This window comes from Pleurodeles waltl, chromosome 5 (assembly GCF_031143425.1).
Source record: "Pleurodeles waltl isolate 20211129_DDA chromosome 5, aPleWal1.hap1.20221129, whole genome shotgun sequence".
In the NCBI taxonomy this organism is placed as follows: Eukaryota; Metazoa; Chordata; class Amphibia; order Caudata; family Salamandridae; genus Pleurodeles; species Pleurodeles waltl.
In genome coordinates this window covers 1,471,042,428-1,471,054,544 of record NC_090444.1, presented here as the reverse complement: position 1 = coordinate 1,471,054,544, position 12,117 = coordinate 1,471,042,428, and positions in this window count along the sequence as shown.

Below are 12,117 nucleotides of genomic sequence, written 5' to 3'. Positions count from 1 at the left end.
AAATCGGTCATGGTGTGTGAAGATTACTGACTCCAAAGAATAATTGATGATGTTTATTGACTATGATGATGTAATTGCACTGTATTTGGGACTTATAGTGGAATCACTCTACACGTAGTCAAAAGGTCTATCGAACCTCTAACGTGTTCCCTTATAAATCAAATCTAAAAGACCAAATAAGGACAGACGCACTAACAAGTATGAAACAAAGAGGGCCCATCCTATATTGAAACTAGACAGACACCAGAAAGGATAGCTGTGCATTAATTTAAAAAAGACCCACTCTAGATCTAGGCACATGGGAGCAAATGGATGTGAACACACACTTGAAATCTTTGGAGGATCTGTTCAGATTCATTGTCAGGACCGGAGTCTTCGGATTATGCTTCTCTCTCTTTACTGAATAAACTCACAGCAGCCAATGAAAACATTATAACAGAAAAAACTGCATTTCCAATGTCCTATGTAGTCCACCATATTGTCCAATCATAGCTAGCCCTCATATAGAAAGGTCACCATTCACAAAGTCCTTCCTCTTTCTTTGCTGCTCACAGCACGAGATAAGTGTCATTCTTTCTATTGATACAGGATTGTTTATTACTTTGTACTTAGCTCTTGTGGAGCGGGACGTGAACCTGACCTCCTGCTGTGCCCAATTATCTTTCTGATCGTCTGATCTCACCTGTCTTTGCGGCGATGCACGTTCGGTAAAACTACTGCGGTTGGGTCTCTGGACCCTTGGTCTTCACTGCAGCAGATTTGCAGATTTCTTTCGTGTTTTTCCCTCCCACTGGGATCTTGTGGGCACCGTGCGCATACGTGCTACTGACTAGCGCGTGGGCTCTGGAGGCATTTTGTCTTCCAATCGTGCCACAGAGCGCAACATGAGTTTGCAACACCGGCACACTGCCCCTGAACGCCTGACAGGGCGCATAAATGTGGAAGGGCCTTGTCCTAGGGGTTACAGGTGCTCCCTCCACCTAATATTGTGAAAAGCATTATTTTTGGAAGCACTTTGTGCTAAACATTATTTTCCCTGCTGGGTGCCCCCGTGAACTCCTCCTATCCTCTCATTATTAGGATGGCATACTATGCCGATGAAGAGGAGTATTATCTGGAAAATCATGACACACATGAAGAATTCAGAATGGAGGAAAGACTTGTGGAAGCCCTGGGCACCCATGTCCAGGACTCAGTAAACCAGGCTCTGATAAAGTCCGGTATGGCCAACGTGAATTAAGAGGGAAATTCCCTATGGTGAATATTCCTAGAGATGATCTGGCACCAGATGTGGGCTATGCCCAGGCAGCCTCTGTGGGTCCACCATCCTCAGCTGGTATTTTTGCGCAAATGACTGCGTCAGTGCTTAAGGACCACAAATATGATCCGTTCTTTTCCTTGGAAGGTGCTGGGTCTCTTCCTAGACTGTCGTCAAATACTTTAGAAACTGCGGAGTCGGAGTCCTCTCATTCCTCGGAATCAGATCAGGCAAACGACCCAAAAACTTTGGGAAAACGCAAACATAAGCCTAACAATCTCCAGGAGGACAGTCAGACCCAAAAGACTCTGGTGGTCATTACAACCCTGGCGGACGGTGTTAAAGTGGCGGTAAGACCGCCAACAAGCCGGCGTAAAAAAAATTGGAATTACAACCGTGGCGGAAACCGCGGACAAAGACAGCCACTTTAACAAACAGCTTGGCGGTCACCGCCAACAGGCAGGCGGAGGATAAAGTACCACCCACAGTATCACAACCTACCATTCCGCCACCTTTTCCGGGGCGGATTCACCACGGACAAAAACACAGCGGAAACAGGACTTCGAAGGGAAAACGCTCACCTCTACACACCCCACGAGGAATACGGATGCCATGGAACCAGAGCTGCAGATCCTGCCAGCCCTTATCTTCTTGCTCCTCTACCAGGAGCACGAACGCCGGCGGCGAAGACCACGGTGAGTACTGCACCTACGACACAGGGGAGGGGGGAGGGAAAAAACAGGAACAGACACACGCAACATACAACACCCCCACCCCCACACTCACCCACTACAACACACACACCAATACAGCATGATACATTACAGTTACACCCCCCAACCCCCCCGGAAGAATGCAAAGACAAAAGGAAATGAGTGTAACCATTGTAATATATTAAAATCCAGTATGCAAAAATATACATATATACACTGTAAACAAAATATACACCAAGAATAGTAGTCCAGGTAGTGCTCCATTGAAGTCCGTGGAACACTGGGCCCACACGGTATGGGCGAGGCCCACACAAGATCCCCGACCATGACGGAGAGAACACTGCAGGGGCATCAGATAGTAATAAAACAGGCACCTCAGCGGGAGGGAAAGGGGGGGCACCTCAGACGGTTCAGTGCACGACGTCAAATCCACAAGGGGGCCACATGCCCACTGTTCAATCCTGGGGAGTGCAAAGCCACAGTCTCTCAAGTCTCTACAGTGGGTGGGCTGCCCACTGTTCAATCCTGGGGAGTGCAAAGCCACAGTCTCTCAAGTCTCTACAGTGGGTGGGTTGCCCACTGTTCCATCCTGGGGAGTGCAAAGCCACAGTCTCTCAAGTCTCTACAGTGGGTGGTTTGCCCACCGTTCCATCCCGGGGAGTGCAAAGTCACAGTCTCTCAAGTCTCCACAGTGGGTGGGTTGCCCACCGCTCCATCCTGGGGAGTGCAAAGCCACAGTCTCTCAAGTCTCTACAGTGGGTGGGTTGCCCACTGTTCCATCCTGGGGAGTGCAAAGCCACAGTCTCTCAAGTCTCCACAGTGGGTGGTTTGCCCACAACTTTATCCTGGGGAGTGCAAAGCCACAGTCTCTCAAGTCTCTACAGTGGGTGGTTTGCCCACTGCTTTATCCTGGGGAGTGCAAAGCCACAGTCTCTCAAGTGGATGCCTTTCTCCACTGGTTCTGGAGGGGGCTTTGTGCCCAGAGTGCTTATCCCTGCCAAGGACTCAGGTAGTGGATGTCTTTCTCCACTGGTTCTGGAGGGGGCTTTGTGCCCAGAGTGCTTCATCCTGCCAAAGACTGAGGTAGTGGATGTAAATCTCCACTGGTTCTGGAGGGGGCCTTGTGCCCAGAGTGCTTCATCATGCCAAGGACAGAGGTAGTGGGTGTCTTTCTCCACTGGTTCAGGAGGGGGCCTTGTGCCCAGAGTGCTTCATCCTGCCAAGGACAGAGGTAGTGGATGTCTTTCTCCACTGGTTCTGGAGGGGGCTTGATGCCCAGAGTGCTTCATCCTGCTTGTGACGGACTCAGTAGCATCAGTGCACTTGGCACTCATGGGCCAGCGGTGCATGTGCTGACGGTGCCCTGTTCAGCGGTGCTTGTGGCGGCGGTGCCCTGCTCAGCGGTGCTTGTGGCGGCAGGGTCCTTTGCAGTGACTCAGCTGCTGGCGGTCCTTCATGGCCCAGTGGAGCTGGTGGTGGCGGTCCTCTCTGGCCCAGCGGGGCTGGTGCTGGCGGTCCTCTCTGGCCCAGCGGGACTGGTGCTGGCGGTCCTCTCTGGCCCCACGGGGCTGGTGCTGGTGGTCCTCTCTGGCTCAGCAGGGATGATGGCGGTGGCCTCCTGGGCAGCGGGGATGATGGCGGTGGCCTCCTGGGCAGCGGGGATGATGGCGGTGGCCTCTTGGGCAGCAGGGCAGGTGCTGCGGTGGCCTCCTGGGCAGTGGGGATGATGGCGGTGGCCTCCTGGGCAGCGGGGATGATGGCAGTGGCCTCTTGGGCAGCAGGGCAGCAGGGCAGGTGCTGCCGGTGGCCTCCTGGGCAGCGGGGATGATGGCAGGGGCCTCCTGGGCAGCAGAGCAGGTGCTGGCGGTGGCCTCCCGGGCAGCGGGGATGATGGCGGTGGCCTCTTGGGCAGCAGGGCAGGTGCTAGCAGTGGCCTCCTGGGCAGCGGGGATGATGGCGGTGGCCTCCTGGGCAGCGGGGATGATGGCGGTGGCCTCCTGGGCAGCAGGGATGATGTTTCCCAGACCTGCTGACTTTCTTGTGGCCCTTCCCCACCTTGGAAGGTGTCGCAGCTGACTCCACACTCCCACCTGGACCCCTGGCTGCGGCTTTGGTGGCTGGAGTCTTCCCCCTCTCCTGCCGGGCACTGGCCAACTTTTGATGCTTGACAGGTGGGGGACTGTCCGTGCTGTGGCTCCGTGCCACACCTGCTGCCCTGGTGGCCGGTGCACTCCAGATTCCGGTGACTACAGGCACCACTGGTCCCGGACATGTTGTGGCTGAGGTGCTAGGTTGGGACCTGGAGAGTCCGGCCCTAGGAGACGGACGGGGTGGGGGAGGTGTGGGAAAGAGGTCAAGGTTGGACAGGAAAGGTTTTTGGGAGACACTGGGACGGGTAGCTGGAGGGGGTTTGGAAGTGGAGGAAGAGGTTGTGGTTGTAGGAGGTGTTCACTTGGTGACTTTGGGTGAAGGTGCATGCGCTGGAGGCTGTCGTGAGGTGGATGGCTGTTGGGTGGGTGTGTGCCTGAGTTTGTGTATCTTGGGAGGTGGCGTCACAGACACACTGGGAGAGGACACAGGGGACGTGTGAATGGCAGTGGGGGTGGTGACTTCACGTGAGCGGGTGTGGTGGTGTGTGTGCTGGTGATGGCAGTAGTGGCTGTAGATGTAGTGCATGCAGGTGTGAGTGTAGACGAGACTGGGAGGGAGGAGGGAGCCGAGGAGGAGGGGGACACAGTGGAGGCAGTGGATGTTGGTGTGTCTGCATGTGTGTGATGCTTGCGTGAGTGCCTGTGGGATGTGTGGTGCTTATGTTTGCCTGAGCTTCCCTTGTGTGTTGACGTGTGTGCATGCTGGTCTGAAGGTGTGCTTGGGATAGGCTCAGGTAGAGGGGATTGGGTCTGGGTAGAGGAAGTTGGAGGGGGGAGGCTAGACACAGGGACAATGGCTGCCATCAGTGCTGAGGCCAGAGTCTGAAAAACTCGCTGAAGGGCCGCCTGACCAGAATGAATGCCTTCCAGGAATGCATTTGTTTGTTGCAACTGCCTTTCTACACCCTGGATGGCATTCAAAATGGTAGACTGCCCAACAGTGAGGGACCTGAGGAGGTCAATGGCCTCCTCACTGAGGGCAGCAGGGGTGACTGGGGCAGCGCCTGAGGTGCCTGGGGCAAAGGAGATGCCCACCCTCCTGGGTGAGCGGGCACGGGGCAAAGGCTGAGGGGCTGCTGGGAGGGCGGTGCTGGTAGGGGGGGTGGTGGCTGTACCTGTAGATGCGGGGGGCACAGATGTTGCCGCCACCACATGGGAGCTCCCATCAGAGGACGAGTCTGTGTCACTGGTGTCAGCTCCTGTCCCCGCCGTGGAGCTCCCCTTGCCCTCCGTCCCACTGGTGAACTCCGAGTCTGTTGTCTCGCCCTCCAGGTCCATGTGGGATGCAGCTCCCTCCTGCTCCGGTGCCACTGCTCCTCCGCCTGATGATGCTAATGCACACAAGAACAGGGAGACCACAAAACCGGGGGGGCGACAGAAGAAAGACATGTTGAGTGCATGCATTACCGCTACCGTTGGCGGACACGACAGACACAGAAGCCCCCTGCACTACGCCGCACACTTGGGGTCCACTCTTCAATCCCTGGGACATGGCCTACAAGGCTATAGACGACATCTGCACACATCGATGACACAGGAGCATGACTAGGTGTACTTGGCACTGTACACAGGTGGGGTGCCACATGGCCTGCTTTACGGAGGGACCTTGCCTACTAAACTCGCCCTGGCATAGGGAAAGCCACAGCCCACCTCCCCACCCAGACACCTCCACTGCGCGCAAAATCAGCAGGATGAGCGTGTACTCACCCCCTTGTGGCTGCTGTGATGCCCCAAACCTCCCATCCAACTCCGGGTACGCCACCGCCAGGATCCTGAACATCAGGGGGGTCATGGTGCGACGGGCACCCCTCCCACATTGGGAGGCCATCCCCAGCTGGGCCTCCGCCGTCTTCTTGCTCCAGCGGCGAATGTCCTCCCATCTTTTACGGCATTGGGTGCTCCGTCTGTGGTAGACCCCCAGGGTCCGGACGTCCTTGCCGATGGCACGCCAAATATCTTTTTTCTGGTGGGCGCTGACCTACATGAATTGTACAGGGGGAAAAGAAAAGTCATTACCAAATGCACCGTCACAGTCATTGGCCCCCATCCCTACCCTTGCCATGTGGCACATGCACTCATCGTCGTTTCATGCACGCCTCCATCTCCCCCCCCAACCTACATCCACCCCACTCCACACAGGCATAGCCCATACAGCATGCTCCCAGTGTACTTACCTGTTTGTCTGGAGGACCGTAGAGTAGCGTGTACTGGGGGAGGACCCCATCCACGAGTTTCTCCAACTCATCCGATGTGAAGGCAGGGGCCCTTTCCCCAGACACTCGAGCCATTGACTCTTCCAGACCGAGGTCACAGCAGCACTTGCAGTGCAGGTCCTCTCCTGTCGAAGATCAGGTATCAAGTGATTGAACAGATAGAAAATGGTGGTCACGTCCGCGGCGGTGCATACCGTCACCGCCGGCGTACATCGTCATTGGCTCCTGGGACCCATAGGGTCCAATGTTAACCAATGCAGCATTGCGCCGCGGTCTTCGACCGCCTACCACGACGGTGTACAACGCCAGCGCAGTTACCTCACATCCCATTGTCCCACTTTACAGGTCAGGCAGCCGCCATTTCAGGGCCCACATGGCTTAATTTTTAACTGCGTCACACATACCTAGGCCTAGCCTCAACACACATACAGGGCACTTTTCGGATTATGATTAGTGTTCTGTGTAAGCTGTGGGTACGTACCTCTGAGATGGATGACTCTGTGCTCGCTGTTGTCCTTCATAGGCACCGTCTGCTGGGACATGTGAGGAGATGGCGGCATCCTCCGGTGTACAGACCGCTGGTGGACCTGTCGACAATGGAAGAAAGACATGTGATCATCACCTACAGGCTTGACCGTGCCACAATCCTGGAACTGTGTGGCCAGCTGGAGCCAGACCTGATGTCAGCTATCCGCCATCCCACAGGAATCCCCCCTCAAGTGCAGGTGCTGTCAGTACTCCATTTCCTTGCAAGTGGGTCATTTCAAACAACAGTGGCCATAGCATCAGGGATGTCCCAGCCTATGTTTTCCAACGTGTTGTCCAGAGTGATGTCTGCCCTGCTGAAACACATGCGGGTACCCCCCGCAGGAGTGAACAGGTGTACAGAAACCGGAAGAGATATCATTCCATGAATGTGCAGATGGTGTGTTTGGCAGACCAGTACATCTCCCATGTTAATGCCAAGTTCCCTGGCTCAGTGCATGACGCCTACATCCTGCGGAATAGCAGCATCCCTTATGTAATGGGTCAACTCCAGAGGCTCTGTGTGTGGCTATTAGGTGAGCACCTGGAAGCAAGTCAGTGGGAATGGTTGTCTGGGTCTGGGGATATCCCTACAGGTTAGTGTGTGTCTAACAGTTGTCCCTCGCCATTTGCAGGTGACTCTGGTTACCCCAACCTGTCATGGCTACTGACCCCAGTGAGGAATCCCAGGACAAGGGCAGAGGAACGCTACAATGAGGCCCATGGGCGAACTCAGCAGATAATAGAGCGGACCTTCGGCCTCCTGAAGGCCAGTTTCAGGTGCCTCCATATGACAGGTGGATCCCTATTCTACTCACCAAAGAAGGTGTGCCAGATCATTGTGGCCTGCTGTATGCTTCACAACTTAGCTTTGCGGCGACAGGTGCCTTTTCTGCAGGAGAATGGTCCAGATGGCGGTGTTGTTGCAGCTGTGGAGCCTGTGGACAGTGAAGATGAGGAAGCAGAAGAAGAGGACATGGACAACAGGAACTCGGTGATCCTGCAATATTTCCAGTGAGACACAGGTAAGAATACAGACCTGCATACTACATGTACTTTAACACTACTACCTCTCTACTATCTGTCGTTTTCACCCAGTGTATGGTCACTGAGTTGTCGCTTTCCCTTATGATTTCACAGATGTGTGTCCCACAGTGTGACATCTGCTGTGTTTCCTCATGGACTAGAGCTGTGTGACATAGGTATGTTGACATTACAATTGTAAGAGCATTTTGTCACTGTAATTGCTAATACACTATTTTGATATCACAGACTGACTCCAGATTTTTTGTGTTTCAAGGGTGTTTATTTAAGTGCTCAATGTTGGAGGGGGTTGTAAAATGGTGAGGGGTGATGGTGGAGGAATGTCCATGGCAGAGTCCAGCCTATTAGTCTCACAGGTGCATTGCCCAAATGAGCATAGGAAGTGGAGCTGGGGCAATTTGAGGATGGACAGGGTGTCAAAGTGGGACAGAAGGATGACATTCAGGGTGGTCTCATTTCTTGGCGGGGGACTTGGCATCGTTCTCTTTCTTAGTCCTGGATCTCAGGGACCGTTTGCATGGTGGTTCTCCCTCTGCAGGAGGTGGGGTGCTGGTGGGGTGGTCCTGTGGCGGGGCGTCCTGTCCACTAGCGCAGGCGGAGGTGGTGGACAGTTCATCGTCCAGGCTAGTGTCATGGGCCCCTTGTTGTCCCTCCTGGGGTTGAGTACTTCCTTCAGCACCCCTCTGATGGTGCCCAGGGTGGAATTGATGGTTCTGAATTCCTACCTGAAGCCCAAATACTGTTCCTCCTGCAGGCGCTTGGTCTCCTGAAACTTGGCCAGTACCGTTGCCATCGTCTCCTGGGAGTGGTGGTAGGCTCCCATGATGGCGGAGAGGGCCTCGTGGAAAGTGGGTTCCCTTGGCCTGTCCTCCCCCTGTCGCACAGCAGCCCTCCCAGTTCCCCTGTGTTCCTGGGCCTCCGTCCCCTGGACTGTGTGCCCACTACCACTGCCCCTAGGTCCCTGCTGTTGTTGGGGTGGTGGATTAGCCTGGGTTCCCTATAGTGGTGGACACACTGCTGATTGACGTGTCCTGGGGACAGAGGGATGGGCCCGCTGGGTGGGTGCCGTGCTGGTGTTTCCAGAGGGGGCAAGCTCTGTAGTGGCCTGTGCCAGTGTGAGGGGAACCGACTGTCCTAAGGTCCCAGATGGGCCGGGCTGGTCATCTAGATCCAGTTGGACAGAGCTGCTGTCATCACTGTGGGCCTCTTCTGTTGGTGGTGTGGACATGTGTGGACCCTCCTGTCCGGTGACGTTGGGTAGGGGTCCTGCAGGGGTATAAAAGGATGTTTATTACACCTGTGTGTGCCATGGTGTGCAATAGGTGGGTGACCGTGTACACCAGTGCTTGCTTTCCTGTGTGGGACCTTGTGTGATGGTGGTTTAGGGGGGTGTATGAGTATATGCAGTGGACATGCTTTGGTGATGGGTGTCCATGCTTTGGTGTTACATGCAGTGCTTGGGTTTGGGATGTGTGGTTTGTGATATTGGGAAATACGTGAGGAGTTGGAGTGATGGGGGAGAGGGCGAGGGTGGGGGTATGTGATAGCATGCAGGTGGGTGGGGGATGAAGTAGTGAAAGATTTGACTTACCAGAGTCCATTCCTCCAGCTACTCCTGCGAGGCCCTCAGGATGCAGAATCGCCAAGACCTGCTCCTCCCATGTTGTTAGTTGTTGGGGAGGAGGTGGGGGTCCGGCGCCAGTCCTCTGAACCGCGATGTGGTGTCTTGAGACCACAGAACGCACCTTCCCCCGTAGGTCGTTCCACCTCTTCCTGATGTCATCCCGTGTTCTTGGGTGCTGTCCCACTGCATTAACCCTGTCCACGATTCATCGCCATAGCTCCATCTTCCTAGCTATGGTGGTGTGCTGCACCTGTGATCCAAATAGCTGTGGCTCTACCGGATGATTTCCTCCACCATGACCCTGAGCTCCTCCTCAGAGAACCTGGGGTGTCTTTGCGGGGCCATGGGGTGGTGTGGGTGATGTGTGGGGTGGTGTGTGTTGTGATGTGTGGGGTGATATTTAGAGGTGTGTTGTGTGAGGTGCTTGGATGTTGTGTGAGTGATGGTGTAGGGTGCCTGTGGATGCTATTGTTCTTTCTGGTGGTGTCTCTCTCTGGCCTTCTGTCGCAATTGTTGACTTAAGGGTTTGTGGGTGGTGTGGGTGTGTGTTTTATATTGTATTGGGTGTGTGGGAGTGGTGTGTGTATGTGTATCAGGTGTGTGTATTTCGATTTGTCCAATGTGGTAGTGTTTTGCAATTGTGTGTGTATTTTGAGTGTGGCGGTGTGTACCGCCAATGGAATACCGCGGTTGAAAGACCGCCGCGTGGATTCGTGGGTCATGATAGTGTGGGCGTATTCCTGTTGGCGTGGCGGTGGAGGTTTTGTTATCGCCAGTTTCTCACTGACCTTTGGTGTGGCGGACTTGTGTGGGTGTATGGATTTTGGCGGATTCCGAGCTGTGGGTCATAATGACTGTGGCGGAATTCCGCGGCCGCGACGGTGTGTTTGCAGTCTTCTGCACGGCGGTAAGCGGCTTTTACCACCAATGTTGTAATGACCCCCTATATGACAATGGTCCCAAAGAGCCCTGTGTTTGCTTAGCAATGCAAACTGGGCTATTTCTATGGAGAGGAGACGGTCCTTCCTCATGCGCAATGATCCTAAGCTGAAGGAGTTAGCCCCCAATGAGGCGGGAACTTTAGCAAATGGAATGTTGTTTGGGGTCAAGTTTGTTAAGGATTTAGGAAAATATGTTGCCACTTTTTCGGCCTTGGACAAAGCTCTATCATCTATGAGAAAGATGTTTAGTGGTGGCCTTTTTGCCAGGGCTGGGCGATGCAGAGGTCATTCGCCGGGCCATGGTTTCCATCAAGCCTCTGGAGGATTTGGACACAGAGGAAGAGGTTCTACCTCTGGGGGATTTTATCCCTCCAGATCTCAAAGGGACTACGGCTATGGCTACCGAGGCTGTAACCGAGACAGATCCGCCGCTTCACACAACACCACAGGTGAGAGTTATTTCCTTTTCGGAAGTAATCCTGGGGGCAGAATATGACATTGTTTATGATACTGGGAGAATATTTCTACAGATCCCTGGGTCTTGCAAACCGTTCAGGGGTTCAGATTAGAGAACGCGCCAACAGTCCTGTTTCCCTCTTCATTTTTCCCAAGAAGAGAGTTCTTTCATAGATCTAGAAGTTTCTGCTTCACTTTGCAAACACGCCATAGTCAAGGCCACACCACACCCTCTCAGCTTGCTCAGTCCCATTTTTCTAGTGGAGAAGAAAAGTGGGGTTTCTCGACTGGTTCTCAATCTGAAGGACTTCAATTCTTGGATAGTGTATCGTCACTTCAAGATGGAAGGTATCCATCTTCTAAGAGACTTGCTTCAAGAAAAAGATTTTCTTGTATGATTAGACCTCAAGGACGCTTATTTAACCATCCCAATCTTCAGCCCACATCGCAGATTTCTCCAGTTTTTTTGGAGAGGCCAATGTTACGAATTTTCCGTCCTTCGATTAGGTCTCTCTTCCCGCCCATGGTGTTTTACCACACTCTTAAGAGACTGGTGATTCAGTCCATCAGACTGATTATTTACCTGGACGACATCCTACTCATGGCCCAATCCAGAGAGACACTCATGACTCATCTGTCATGGACTGTCCATTTTCTCCAAGACCTAGATTTTCTCATCAACCTGGAGAAGTCACTATTGATTACCTCTCAGAATATAGAATTTTAAAGTTTTCAAATAGACTCCATCAATGCTCAACTTCTGTTACCTCTTTCAAAGACAATTTCTATCAAGAAAGAGTTGAGGAGAGCTCTTGCCTCTCCGATTATATAATTGAGGACATTAGCTTGCCTGGTAGGTCTGTTGGCCTCTTCCATTCAGGTGATTTTCCCAGGACCTCTCCATTATTGAGCTCTTCAACGCTTGAAAATCCTGCATCTTCGCAGGGTCCTATTTTATTCCGAGCAGATCCAGCTTTCTGACGAGGCCAAAGCAGAGATCTCTTGGTGGTTAAATCATATGGATACTTGGAATGGCAGAGCAATTTTTGCAGCCACTCCGGAACTTGTGATAGAGTTGGATGCCAGCCTCAGGTGAGGAGACAATCAGTGGAATTGGTCCTTGTGACTCCGCTTTGGAAAGCTCAGCCCTGGCTCCCAGTGGCGAAGAAAAACTCTCATCTGCCCTTCCGATT